The 14284-nt window shown below is 44.8% G+C and overlaps 1 protein-coding gene and 1 pseudogene across 2 annotated transcripts in view; one reads left to right on the top strand and one right to left on the bottom strand.

Moving 5' to 3' along the window:
• The window catches only part of Ocln (occludin), a 64202-nt gene that overhangs the window by 23829 nt on the left and 26089 nt on the right, over positions 1-14284 (bottom strand). The gene's annotated exons all lie outside the window — the stretch shown is intronic.
• LOC122117407 lies at positions 3442-3554 on the top strand (annotated as a pseudogene).

Here is a 14284-nt window from a genome sequence, read left to right as displayed (position 1 = left end):
TCCCGGGGCTTGAACTCAGGGGCTCTATCCCTGAGCTTTTCTGTGTTCAAGGCTTGTGCTCTACCACTTGAGCCACAGCGCCACTTCTAGCTTTTTCTGTTTATGTGCTACTGAGGAATTGAACCCAGGGCTTCATGCATGCTAGGCAAGCACTCTACCACTAAGCCACATTACCAGCCCCCATTTTCCATGGCTCTATTATCCACAATCGGTTATGACTTGAATATAAACTATCCCCAATAAACTATGCACTGGAAGCTTGTTTGGTAGCCAACTGATGGGCTTTTGGGAAAGAACGGAATCCAGTGCTCTCTCCTAATCAGTTAATTTGGTAGCTTGAGGCAATATCGAGAGGTAGTGAAACAGTAGTAAGGCCTAGTTGGAGACATTCCTGGGGATTCCATCTTGGTCTGGCCCCTTCCTGTTAGAGTACCACTGTCAGACTCTCAACACTGTCTTTCAGATGTCATGTAACAAACAGGTTCAACATTCTTCTATTTTTTTTTTCTTTTGTGCCAGCACTGGGGCTTAAATTTATGGCCTCTAGTTCTACTACTTGAGCCACACATCTACTTTCGGCTCTTTGATGGTTAGATAGAGATAATAATCTCTCAGATTTGTCTGCCCTAGCTGACTTGGAATCTCTCAATCCTCAGATCTCAGCTTCCTGAGTAGTTACAAATTAACAGCTCACAGCTTCTCTTTTTAAAAATTAGTTTACATCTGCTATAGAGGACTTCATTGTCCACCATTCTTTAAATATTTCATATAAAATTCTCTTAAAATATTATGTATTTTCTGCAATTGATTAAAAATTTTTGAAGAAAAAAATAAACAATTGGGAAGCCAGGCTCACATCTATAATTCTAGATACTCAGGGAGCTGAGATCTGAAAATTGCTGTTCAAAGCCAGCTGAAGCACAAAGTCTGTGAGACTCTTTTCTCCAATTAGCCACCAAGAAAGCTAGAAGTAGAGCTGTGGCTCAAATGGCACAGCATGAGCCTTAAATTTAAATAAATAAATGAAGAAAGCTTAGAAACAGCACCCAGTCACTGAGTTTAAGCCCTAGAATTTGCATGAGCATGTGCTTGCACATGCATACACACATGCACACACACACAAAATATACTGGGGTATAAGTGTTAAACCCAGAAAGTATTTAGTTGTTTTAAAGGAAAAAGGTATATAAAAACATAAAAGTTAAAACATCAAGCCTTTAATCCTAGCTAATCTAGAGGCGGAGATCTGAGGATCATAGTTCAAAGCCAGCCTTGGCAGGAAAGTCCATGAGTCTGTTATCTCTAATAAACCACTCAGAAAACTGGAAGTGGTGTTGTGGCTCAAGTGGTAGAGCGGTAGCCTTGAGCAGAAGAGCAAAGGGTCAGGGCCCAGGCCCAGGTTCAAACACCACAAGCAAAAAAAAAAAAAAAAAAGGTAGGGCTGGGAAGGTGGCTCAGTGGTAGAGTGCTTGCCTTGCATGCCTGAGGCCCTGGGTTCAATTCCTCAGCACCACATAAGCAAAAAGAAAAAAGCCGGAAGTGGCACTGTGGCTTAAGTGGTAGAGCGCTAGCCTTGAGCTGAAGAGCCAAGGGACAGCGCCCAGGCCCAGAGTTCAGGCCCCATGACCAGATCCCGCCCCCCCCTTCCCCCAAAAAAGTAATTTCACAAATTTGTTCAGTAAAAAAGAGCAAATCAGCCAGGCCTAAGTGGCTCACACCTGTAATCCTAGCTACTCAGGAAGCTGAGATCTGAGGATCATGGTTAAAGCCAGCCTGCGTAGGAAGTCTGTGAGACTCTCACCTCCAATAAACCACCAGAAAAATGGAAGTGGTGCTGTGGCTCAAGTGGTAGAGTGCTCGCCTTGAGCTGAAGAGTTCAGGGACGGTGCCCAGGCCCAGAGTTCAAGCCCCATGACTAACCAAAAAAAAAAAAAATTAAAAAAAGAGCAAATCTTCAAAATTAGGGAGGATGGGACAGTTTCAGCTGGGTGATAACAATGGTGGCATCAGAAGGTCTGGGTCCATCCCAGATCTACCAACTACAAGTTCTAGAAGCCTCAGACTCCTCATTTGCATAAAGTGAAAAATCACATACTTCAGAAAGTTGTTCCTATAACTGACATGATAAATCAGGTATGGTGACAATCCACAGGATTTCCGGTTTGAGGCCAGCCTAAGCTGTCTAGTAAGATCTCAACATCAACAAAAACGACAGGATGAGGCATTTCATTTATCACACAGTAAAAAGTACTAGGATGCAGGATTCTACAATTAAGGCCACTGGTACAAAGGAATCTTTAAAAGGATTTTCAGGTTAACAGCAAGCTTAGAAGTCAATTATTTTGCTACACAAACCCTTGTAATCAAGATCAGCAACCATCCATTGTATTTCTCTGTGATACACACACCCTCCATCTTAGGTTTTCCAATGTCTGAAGCTTTAAAAGAGGACCTGCAGGACCCACAGAAGTATTTATTCTTGATTGTTTCATGTTCAGAGTCAGAAAGGAATGGGATCATTTCCCTCAGACAGTGGAATTTGGCAGCAACTGCCAAACCAGTGGGTGAGTTTCCAAGGAGTGTACAAGAGTACACTCAGATGCACTGCAGGGGGTTGGGGGGGGGACCATTCTTGACTCCCACTTAACCCCTTGCAGCAGAACACAGCACCCGCCACCACAAGCTAAGGCTCCATCAAACCAAAGTGGAATGTTCTTCAGAACTTAAGACATCTTTATTTCCCTCACAATCTACTCTGCACTTCTCAGGGTCCCCCTACCCCTCCCTCCAAGAGCAGTTTTAGCACAGCTGGGTGTCCTTCTAGAAATTTCTCCCAGCCTGGAATGCCCATCCCCCTTTCTTTTCCAGATAATCCTTTCCTAGGCTTCAAGTGCCACCACCTCTTAGAGGCCTTCCACTCACATTCTGGATGAGTGAGGTACTAAGGTGTCTCACTTCCCACAGCTGTGCCTACAAAACTTGTGCCAGAGCACTAGCATTGCCAAGCAACTGCTCACTCACAGTGCTGGCTGCTTCACTCACCTCTAACATCAGCATACAATGAACCCTTCTCAACCCACCAGAATACTGAACTGAACGATCATTTACTAGGCCCAACCTTACAGATAAGCTTGACTCCTTCCTCAGAAACAAGAAAGCTGTGACTCAGGGAGCTGGACAACTTTCCAAGGACCTATTTAAAAGGCCAGGCCTCCAGGTGCTTCCCACAGGCTGCATTCTTTTTTTTTTTTTGGGTCCGGTCACGGGGCCTGAACTCTGGGCCTGGGCGCTGTCCCTCAGCTCTTCAGCTCAAGGTTAGCACTCTACCACTTGAGCCACAGCGCCACTTCCGGCTTTTTTCTTTTTGCTTATGTGGTACTGAGGAATCGAACCCAGGGCCTCAGGCATGCAAGGCAATGCGCTTTACCACTGAGCCAACTTCCCAGCCCCACAGGCTGCGTTCTTACACTGACTGTAGGCTGCAGAGTAAACCTACCCCATATACACCTCAGCCCAGGCCTGTGCCTGGTCTGGATTGTGAATGGGGTACATAGGAAAAGAACAGAACAAAACAAAAGGCCAGGCACTGATGGATCACAACTGCAATCCTAACTACTCAGGAAGCTGCTATCTGAGGTCCACAGTTCAAAGCCTGAAGTGGAGCTTAAGTGGTTGAACACTAGCCCGGAACACAGAAGCTCAAGAACAGTACCTAGGTGTTGAGTTCAAGCCCTAGGACTGGCACATGCGCACATATGTGTGCATGCGCGTGCATGCGTGCACACAGTCACACACACACATACACACACACACACACACAATGTGGCAATGTGGCAATATCCAATTTTGCTCTCTGAGTCTCCAAAGCCCTAGCCAGTCTCTGGCACAAATTAGGAGTCCAGAATTTGCTGTAGAAAGATTTCCTCATCAATTTCTCCTCACGTATTTCCTTTGCTCTATTTCTATATTGTGTTACCCAAACACCTTACCAATGTGTTGCTCTGAGCTGATTTATTGGTTGGCTGGTTGGTTGGTTGATACAGGCCTAATACTAGTTAACCTAGAATGACTTCAAACTTAGTACATATAACCCTGGCTGAGCTCAAACTCTCTACCCTCTTGCCTTTATCTCCTGAGGACTGGAATTACAGACTTGTGTCTGACCCTTATTTATGTGGCTATCAACAGAATTAGACTAGTTTCATTTCAGCTCATTCCCCAGCACAGATTTTGTGTGTCTTTGTGCTTAAAATGGGATCTCACTATATAGCAAAGCTGATCTCTACCTCACCATCATCCTGCCTCAATCTCTGAGTAGTAGGACTGTAGGTATAACATTTTCCTACTCAAATCTTTTCAGTATTGTGTGTATTAAAAGTTCCAAGGCAGCCAGGAGCTGGTGGCTCTCATTTGTAATCCTACGGACTCAGGAGGCTGAGATTTGAGGTTCAAAACCAGCTCTGGTGGGAAAGTCCTGAGACATATCTCCAATTAATCATTAAAAAGCTGGAGTAGAACTCTGGCTCAAGTGATAGAGGACTTACTTTGAGTACAACTCAGAAACAGTGCCTAGGCCCTGAGTTCAAGCCCCAGGATCAGTTTAATTAATTAATTAATTAAAAACAAAGCCAGTGCTTTCTTACAGGGTCACATTTAGCAAAACTGAAACAAAACAGAAAACATCAGCACCAGCTCTGATTCAGGAGCACATCCCAATTCATTATGTGTTCTTATATACTGTCTGCTGGTACTGGAGTTTGTATATCAAGACAACCAGAGTGCCTTGGACTCACTCTTGCAATTAAATTTAAAAGAAAAACCACTCAGACAGATGACATATCGGGAATATTAATAACTTAAGGGAAGATTCTTACCTTTTGGCAATTGTTGAAGTGGAAAAACTCCACATATTTCTCTACTGACTCTCATAAGTTTTAATAATGTAGTCACATTCTAATTTTTAAAAAGTGCTTCTAATATGTCAAAAATGCAATAAATGGTTGTAAACAAAGAACCTACATGAGAATCAGGATTGGTGGCTCAGTCCAATAATCCCATTACTCAGAAGGCAGAGGGACCAAGGTTTAAGGCCAACCCTGGCAAAAAAAAAAATTAGCCAGTTAAGCAATAAGCTAGATGTGTTGGCTTACATCTGTCATCCCAGCTAAGGGGAAGAAATATAAATGAAAGAGTTGTGATCCAGGCTTTGGGAACAGCATCTTTCCCTTTCAGGCTGAAACCAGATGCTCCTCTCTAGCCTTTCCTAGTTTCAATTATCTTTCCTTGACCCTTATTTCCCTGGAGACCTGATTAGGAATTAACAACCAATAAAAATGTTGTAAGATGTGATCAAGTGTTAGCTTCTAAAACACCTAATTATAAGAGGAGGAGGAGGCTGATATCTGAGGATCCTGCCAGCCTGGGAAGGAAAGCCAGTAAAACTCTTTTTTTTTATTTTTATTTTTGTCAGTCGTTGGGCTTGAACTCTGGGCCTGAACGCTGTCCCTCAGCTCTTCAGCTCAAGGCTAGTGCTCTACCACTTGAGCTACAGTGCCACTTCCCAGTAAAACTCTTATTTCCAATTAACCCCTAGAAGTGGCACTGTGGCTCAAAGTGGTAGAGCTCTAGCCTTGAGCAAAAAGGCTCAGGGACAGCACCCAGGCCCTGAGTTCAAGCTCCACAACTGACAAAAGAAAATATAAAAAAAAAGGGGGGGGGGGATAACCAATGAGAGCACAGCCCAGAGTTTATAAGAACTCCTATACTCAGAGACAATGTAGGGAAGTACAGCAGGGGAGAGGGGGGACAAAGCCAAGACTACAAAGCAGACACATGAAGAAAAGAGAATGGAGGACAGTGGTAACAGCATCATTTGAGCTAGATACTTTTCTTCTGAAGACAGTTCTTCACATTCACTCTCCATTCTCCTGGATGGACTTCATTCTTTGAGTTCATGAGACATGAACCCGAGGAGGAGGCCACAGCAGCGTTGGCACGTAGCGCTGCCAACACTGGCAGATGCTGTCTGCTGCTGAGCTAAGAAGGCTCAGATAATAATACCAAGAATACTAACAAGGTGTTGCCAGCTACAGAGTTGCAGAATTAGTGGTTTCTGCTGGCTACTGTCTAGACCCTGCCTACTGGAATGAATAGAAGGAAATTCTGTATCACAAATCAGAGGACTGGGAAGCAGTCCTGGGATGGTCCAGTATAGTCCAGGCAACAAAATCTCAAGATTCTATCTGGTGGTGTTACTCAACTGGGTAGAGTACCTGCTTGGCAAATGCAAGAACTTGAATTCAAACCCTCCATATTGCCTTCTCTCAAAAAAGAAAAAAGGCAATTGTAATGAGGATGAATATCTATTCAAAAATCTATTAAATTCATTAAAAGGATTCTGATTATGTAGCATTTGAACAAATCTTAGTAGCCCCTTTCCTCAGAGAGCAAAGGAAAACATCTCAAATCCCTGTGGGAGACCAGAGAAAAACAAAGAAAGCTGTTTTAAAAGCTCAGGTGCTCTCCAGGTACCTGCTCCTCACAGGCACCAAGATAGAACTCCAGGATCACCGGGTCGTCTGCCCCATTCCCCAACTCCCTTAAGCCAGGTGGTGTGGACAGGTCAAAGTTTGTGGGGGAAAAAAACCCACATTTATCCCCACTAAAATCCATATCCCACCATTTGGAATTTGTAAAAGCATAAGGTAGCAATGACTGTTATTCTCCATTCTGCCCTCATTCACATTCATGGGTGGGGAGTCAGGTGAGCTTGCATGCAGCTAATTTAGAGGTGTGAACCCAAGTTACCAACCTCTGAGAATGAAAGCAAAGGAAAGCTCAACTGTTAGCTGAATGTCTGGCCTATGCCAGGCAAAGGCTGCCCTTGCTCACAGATCAGCACTGCCTGGTGAGATAGGATTATCAGCATTTTCAGATGAGGAAACTGAGCCATCTGGTTAACTTGCTCAAAGTCACACAGAAGGTGAAACGGGAAGTGGAGAATGTGAACTCTGGCCCTCCCCGCTCCACTAGCCCAACAAAACCACCACCTCTGAATTCAACATGGCTTGAGTAGTCATTGTGACTTTGTGTTTCAATTATTCTTTGTAACAAAGAAATTATTCTCATGGCTTTAAACTCCTTCCTGCACCCTACTGGGATACAAAGGGAAACTCCTATTTGTCTTAACTTTGTAAGAGCAACTTTTGCCACAAAACGGCCATGAGGTATCCGGGTTTTGGGGTGGAGAGGAATACCACCCAGAAGGACTTTTCCTCCCACTGAGGAAAGTGAATAATAGCTCAGAGCTGGCTAATCTCTAAGTACCATCTACAGTTTTACAACCTGCCCATCCCACCTTCACTGGCCACCGTCCTGGTACGACTAGTTCCCAACAGGAAGTGGTCCAACTTGTTTTTCCTGTTTTCTGGTATTTTTACACCTGCAGATGCTGGGCTCCAACAAAAGCTCGAAATCGCCTCTGGAAAGCAAAGGAAAGTTGCCCTTTTTTTTTTTTTTTTCCTTTTGCTTCTTGTCATTTGAAAGTAAATGTTTACATACATACTAAAAAAAAAATCACAATTGCAGTGCTCATAGACAAATGTGCACAAGTCTGGTTAAATTAGGTTGCTTAGACAGTAGTGAGGACTTGCATACACAGGTCCCCTACATACCAGCAAAGATGAATTCTGAAAGTCATGGGTGATTTAGAGGTTTGGGAGCAGGTGAAGGGAAGAAACCTTATACTCACAGAGCGAACCTTGTAAATAACCTCATTCATGGCTCTTTGCTGTAGAAACAGAGATCCTGGTGGAGACTACTGTAATATACATGTTCCTCATGCTACAGTCAGTCAGTCTACAGGTGTCCCAGAAGGCATGAAATGTGCTGAAGTGACAAATCACCTACAGTTCCAACCCCCTTCAGTGTAGTTTAAGATGATATATACAAAGTATGCCATGATATAGAAAGGCTTTCCGCCCCATCACCGCTAAATACCAAGTGGGCTCACAGTGTAACAGATGTGGCTAGACTTTGGGGAACACACCAGTGACATCAATACCACCTGCTCAAACCTTGCCTGGTTTTGAGTTTTTTTGGGTTTTTGTTTGTTTGTTTGTTTTCTTTTTGGGGGGTGGGTTGGGAAAATGGAGGAGATTTATAGGAGGTCCAAGCAAGGAGGCAGAGGTCAAGGGAGGTAGGGGATTTTCAGTTGGGTCCACAATAGGATGTTTACAGCTGGGCTTAGTTGGATTGCCTTGCCTGCACTTCAAACAAGTTTACACATACCTGGGATTTTGCCTGATATCTGTTTGGGCCTGGGACAATGGGGTAGGGGTCAATCCTTCAGGGAGGAGTTTGGTTCCAGTCCTGGGGCTTGAACTCAGGGTCTGGGTGCTGCCCTGTGCTTTTGTGCTGAAGGCTAGCACTCTACCACTTGAGCCACATCTCCACTTTAGACTTTTTGATCATTAACTGGAGGTAAGAGTCTCATGGACTTTTCTCCCTGGGCTGGCTTAGAGCCACAATCTGCAGATCTCAGCCCCCTGAATAGCTAGAATCACAGGAGTAAGCCATCTGTACTCAGCCAGGCAAACTGTCTTACCTGAAGTAAGGAGGCCAGGTGTGGCCAGCGCCATATTAGCCACATGGTAGATGGTAGGATCTGGCATCTTGTCTTCATGGCGGGGGAAGGACTCCCTCCCCCTCTGCCCCCCCCTCCTGCTTCCCCATCACCTGATTCCCAGGTAATGGGCATACCTGGACCCCTGGAGGCAGGGGCAGGCACTTGGCTGATAGGTTACTGAGGATCTGCCTCCTGTACTGACCTATTTAGGCCTGGACCAGCCTAGCTGCCAGATTCCATGGCACATGTATCTCTGTGGTCGTGTCCTGTGTCCTGTCTCCTGGCTTGTTTCCAGTCAGCATGGCGTCCCAATTCAGCTCTCCATTGGAGCTGAACTGGCTTGTTGGTATTGTTCTTGTTATTTCTTTCCTCTTTAGCATATTTCCTAGCTGGGTTATGTATATTTGCATGCTGCAGGCCTTTGTAACAACTGGCAGCCTGCAGCCTGTTAACTGTATAATAAAGACTCCAATATTATATATTTTAAAATGTGGCTTCTGGGATGGTTTACCTTACAAAATACCAAGGCCACCAGGGATCTCTAATGCTGGCAAAGGTTGAGCTTGAGGATGCAGGATATAATTTGCCTACTACAGACAACTGTGCCTTTTTAGACCTTTACACCTAAGCTCATAATTGACATTAAAATTAATTTTTATTAATTAGTCAGTGCCGGAATATAATAGTGCCAGAAACCTAGAAATTCCTGTATTTAGGGAGTCACAAAATCCTCACCAGCTCTGAGCCCAAGCTCTACCTCTTCAGACAGCACCCTCTAAACTGGCTCCCAGGATGCCCTGGCCTGACCTCCAACCTGTCTCCATTGCAGTGGTGCTGTACTCCTCTTGGGTGAATTTACCAGCCAGGTGTTTCCATGAGCCCACATATCACTCGATCTTTTCCAGAGGAGACCCTAGCATAGCAGAAGTGGGGAGCCCACAAGCTTATTTTTACATTAAGAATGTTTGAGCCAGGTGTCAGTGGCTCACACCTGTAATCCTAGCTACTCTGGAGGCTGAGATCTGAGGATCGTAGTTCAAAACTAGCCCCGGGCAGGAAAGTCTGTGAAACTCTTATGTCCAATAAACCACCAGAAAATCGGAAGTGGCGCTGTAGCTCAAGCGGTAGAGTGCTAGCCTTGAGCTGAAGAGTTGCAGGGCAGCGCTCAGGCCCAGAGTTCAAGCCCCACGACTGATTAAAAAAAAAAAAATATTTGTCCCATCAAGCACCAGTGGCTCATACCTGTAATACTAGCTACTCAGGAAGGAGGCTGAAATCTGAGAATCAAGGAAAAGTCCATGAGACTCATCTCCGATTAACCACCAGAAAACAGGAAGTGGACTTTGGCCCCAAGTAACAGACTGATACCCTTGAGCAAAAGAGCTCAGAGACAGTGCCGAGGCCCTCAGTTCTAGCCCTATGACTAACAAAACAAAAACAAACAAACAAATAAAACCACCACATTTGTCCCAACCAGGCATGAGTCCATGAGACTTTTTTTGGGGGGAGGGGGTCAGTCATGGGTCTTGAACTTAGGGTGCTGTCCCTGAGCTTTTTTGCTCAAGGCTAGTGCTCTACCCTTTAAGCCACAGAGCCACTTCCAGTTTTCTGGTAGTTAATTAGCTATGAGTCTCAAACACTTTCCTACCTGGCTAGCTTTGAACCATAATCCTCAGATCTCAGCCTCCTGAGTATCTAGGATTTCTAGGATTACAGACGTGAGCCACCAGCATCTGGCTCTGTGCAACTCTTATTGCCAAAAACTACTGAGAAAAGGCCAGAAGTAGTGCTGTGGCTCAAGTGGTACAGGGCTAGTCTTGAGCCAAAGATGTTTAGGGATAGTGGCCAGGCCCTGAGTTCAAGCTCCAGGAGCAGTGCGTGTGTGCGCGCGCGTGCATCCGTGCGCACACGTGCGCACACGCACACACACACAAACAATTCTGGTTTGGGAATGTGTTCCAAGGTTAGCATGAATCACTCATCATTGTGAGCTCAAATGGTAGTTCCTTTCCACTCAGTTATGGACTTCAAAGCCAAATAGTCCCACTTCTGGCATTTTCAACTCCCTGCCCTTCTAAGAAGCCTAGCTCAAGGAGATTGAATGTAATTTGAGCAACAGAGCACCCTCAATTGGTGCTAGCAGACAAATTCAAAACTGCTCAGAAACTCATATAGAGCTATGGAAATTGCCCCCTGAATTTAAACCTGCTTAGATGACCATACACATTAAAAACAAGGGGGAAAGACTGGGCGCTGGTGGTTCATACCTATATATTAGCTACTTCAGAGGCTGAGAACTGGATGACTGCAATTCAAAGCCAACCTGGGAGGTTCAAGAAAGTCCTCCTTAACCTATAGTTGGGCACAGTGGCACATGCCTGTCATCTCAAGCCACATACCAGATGGGAAGCTGAGACTGGATGGTTTGTGATGCCAGATCAGCCTGAACCAAGACTCCATGGAGGGAGCTGGGCATGATGGCAAATGCCTGTGATCTCAGCAAAGCCTAAATAAAGTAGGTAGAAAAGGGCTCAAGCAAACACCCCATCAAAGAGAAGGGGAAGATTACAATTAATTCACACATTTGTGGTACATGTATATGTACACCTCTTTTTTTAAACCATCTCTATTCAACTCTGTTAACTTTGGGAACACCGTATGTTCCCAACACTAAGTGAAGCAGACCCTGCCTGGGATCACAAGAGGTTAGTGTAAGGATGGTTACCTAACTCAAGCTAACACAGTCAGGGTCCCGTACTGGACAGTTTTACAAAGCACTAACATGAAAGCTCTAAGAATCTGCTTCCTACCTGTGTTCAGCAAGCGACAATGATGACCATCCAAACAGAATGTAAGGTGAGAAATCAAGTCCAAATGGCCTTTAAAAAGTCCCTGATTTGAGGCTGGGAAGGTGGCTCAAGTAGCAGTGCTTGCCTTGCATGCATAAAGCCCTGGGTTCGGTTCCTCAGAACCATATAAACAGAAAAAGCTGGAAGTGGCACTGTGGCTCAAGTAGTAGAGTGCTTGCCTTGAGCTGAAGAGCTGAGGGACAGTGCCCAGGCCCAGAGTTCAAGCCCAACAACAACAACAAAAGTCCCTGGCTTTAAGCTGGGTGCCAATGGCTCATGCCTGTAATCCTATCTACTCAGGAGGCTGAGATCTGAGGATCATGTTTCAAAGCCAGCCTAGGCAGGAAAGGCCTGCCTCTGATCTCCAATAAACCACTCAGAAAACTGGAAGTGGCACTGTGGCTCAAGTGGTAGAACACTAGCCTTGAACTGAAGCTCAGGGACAGCACCTAGTCCCAGAGTTCAAGCCCCACGTGACCAAAAAAAAAAAAAAAAAAAGTCCTTGATTTTAACTGTGCCTAATACATGGTCACACCCCTGCTTTAAGAGGCTATTTTTTCTAGGATTTTATATGTTACCACTAAATTTTGCAATAAATTCCTTTTGTGTGTGTGTGGCTGGGGAGGGGCGGGGGGGGGGGGTAGGGAAAGAAATCAGATTCTCCACTTGTTAGGCAGGTACTCTACTGCTTGAGATATGCTCTCAGTCCCTTTTTCTACTGGTTACTGAGTATGTGTGTGTGTGCACGTGCGCGTGCGCGCGCGCGCGCGCGCGCGCACACACACACACACACACACACACACACACACAGAGGCACATGCCCATACTGGGGTTTTGAACTCATAACTTGGGCATGTCCTTTAGCTTTTTCACTCAGGGCTAGCTAGCACTCTACCACTTGAGCCACAGATCCACTTTTGACTTTTGGGGAGTTAACTGGAGAGAAGAATCTCATGGACTTCCCAGATCTCAGTCCTATGTAGTTTGGATTATAGGAATGAGCCATTGGTACCTGGCTATTGGTTACTTGTGAGACAGAGTCTCAAGTTACACCCATGCCAGCCTGAGCTATGATCCTCCTGCGTATACTTCTCCGATTCTGGGGATGCTAGGTTCACAACACTTAGCCAGCCCTACAACTATTTTCTGTGTTGTCAGCTGTTTTCCTCTCAATACCCAGGCAGGAAGACAACATGCTCTTACTGATCTCATCCATTTTCTAGAAACATCTCACATCAATCTTAGGAGGCAGACATGTTGTACTAACTGGTTTTATAAAATAAGGAAACTGAGGTCCGAGAACATTAAGCTGTTTACCAGGGAGTAGTGGAATCAGTGCTATTACCCTTATATGGGAGAAAAGTGTCTTTTCTATCAAAGTAGTTTGCTTCCTTTCTGTTAGTCTAGAGAGAATTGTTTTTCTGAAAAGTTCCTGTTTTGGCCCTTGTTAATAACATCTTAGTTACATCCTTTTCCTGCTTCACTTTAATCAAGACATCCTTTTAGAAACTCCTTGAATTTTAGTTGCAGCCTGTTAATTAGGCCACATCATTTTGCAGATTGTGAACCTGAGCTCAGCCTATGGGAGCAGAGAGGCAGGGCCTGCTGGGTTAAGAATAAAAGGGAGCAGCCTGTCTGCTAGGTATACTTGTCAGATTTTGGGCTGACGGCATAACTTTCCGCAGAAGTAAACCTTGCCTTTTGAGTTGGTGTCCTTATTCCTATATAACACCTCAACATCCCAAGCTATTTTTTTGTTGTTGTAACATGTTGGTTGTGGGGCTTGAACTCAAGGGGTTGGGCACTGTCCCTGAGTCTCTTTTTGCTCCAGGCTAGCACTTCACTACTTAAGCCATAGCATCACTTCTGGTTTTTGAATGTTTAATTGGAGATAAGAGTCTCATGGGGACTTTTCTGCCCAGGCTGGATACAACCCTTGATCCTCATCTCTCAGCCTCCTGAGTAGCTAGGATTATAGGCATGAGCCACCAACACCAGGCTCCCAAGATATTTCTAATAATACCAGGCCCAATCTCCAACCAAATCTCATTTACATATAGATTTAAAATACCCAAACTCATTTGCCTGAAGTCACAACCAAAGCTGTGATGTGATGCTAGAATTCACCCTGGCTTTCCAACTCCTTTAGAAACAATTTCTCTTAATGAGCAGGAGAGGTGAGCACTCCCAAAAGCATTAGGCTACTTATCTTAAAATCTATCTCTAATACCTGAGAACTGAAACTTGCAATGATTGGATCCTTTACTTACAAAGCTACACAAGGTCAACAGGGCTTGGCTTTCTGCTTGGGGGGAAAAAAAACAACTTCAAACAATTGTGAGGATGGTTTACTCAGAATGAAGAGCATCTAAGGTTTTATACACTCTTATTTTTTCCTTATTCTTTTTTCTTTTTTTTTTTTGTCAGTCAGCTCTTCAGCTCAAGGCTAGCACTCTACCTCTTGAAACCAGCACCACTTCTTTTGGCTTTTTCTGCTTATGTGGTGCTGAGGAGTTGAACCCAGGGCCTCATGCATGCAAGGCAAGCGCTCTACCACTGAGCCACCTTCCCAGCCCCTATGCTTCCCACGCTGGCTTCAAAGTCCTGGGTTCATGTGAGCCTCCTGTTGCAGCCTTGGCAGCCCACTGCATCCAACTTAGGGTTCCTGCTCTTATCTCACTGAGCTCTCAGTTCATCCTCAGCTCCTGAGAAGCACCTCCCTCATACATCAATGGAAGAGAAGGAACACAATTGAAACCACCATCTATCTAAAGGGTTAGCTTGTAAAAGCTCTCTGCCCTCATGCAAT

Source organism: Dipodomys spectabilis, unplaced genomic scaffold, assembly GCF_019054845.1.
Source record: "Dipodomys spectabilis isolate Male_0828 unplaced genomic scaffold, ASM1905484v1 ptg000140l, whole genome shotgun sequence".
Taxonomy (NCBI): domain Eukaryota; kingdom Metazoa; phylum Chordata; class Mammalia; order Rodentia; family Heteromyidae; genus Dipodomys; species Dipodomys spectabilis.
Note: the sequence above shows the minus strand (reverse complement) of the source record. Positions and strands in the feature narration are given on the sequence as shown.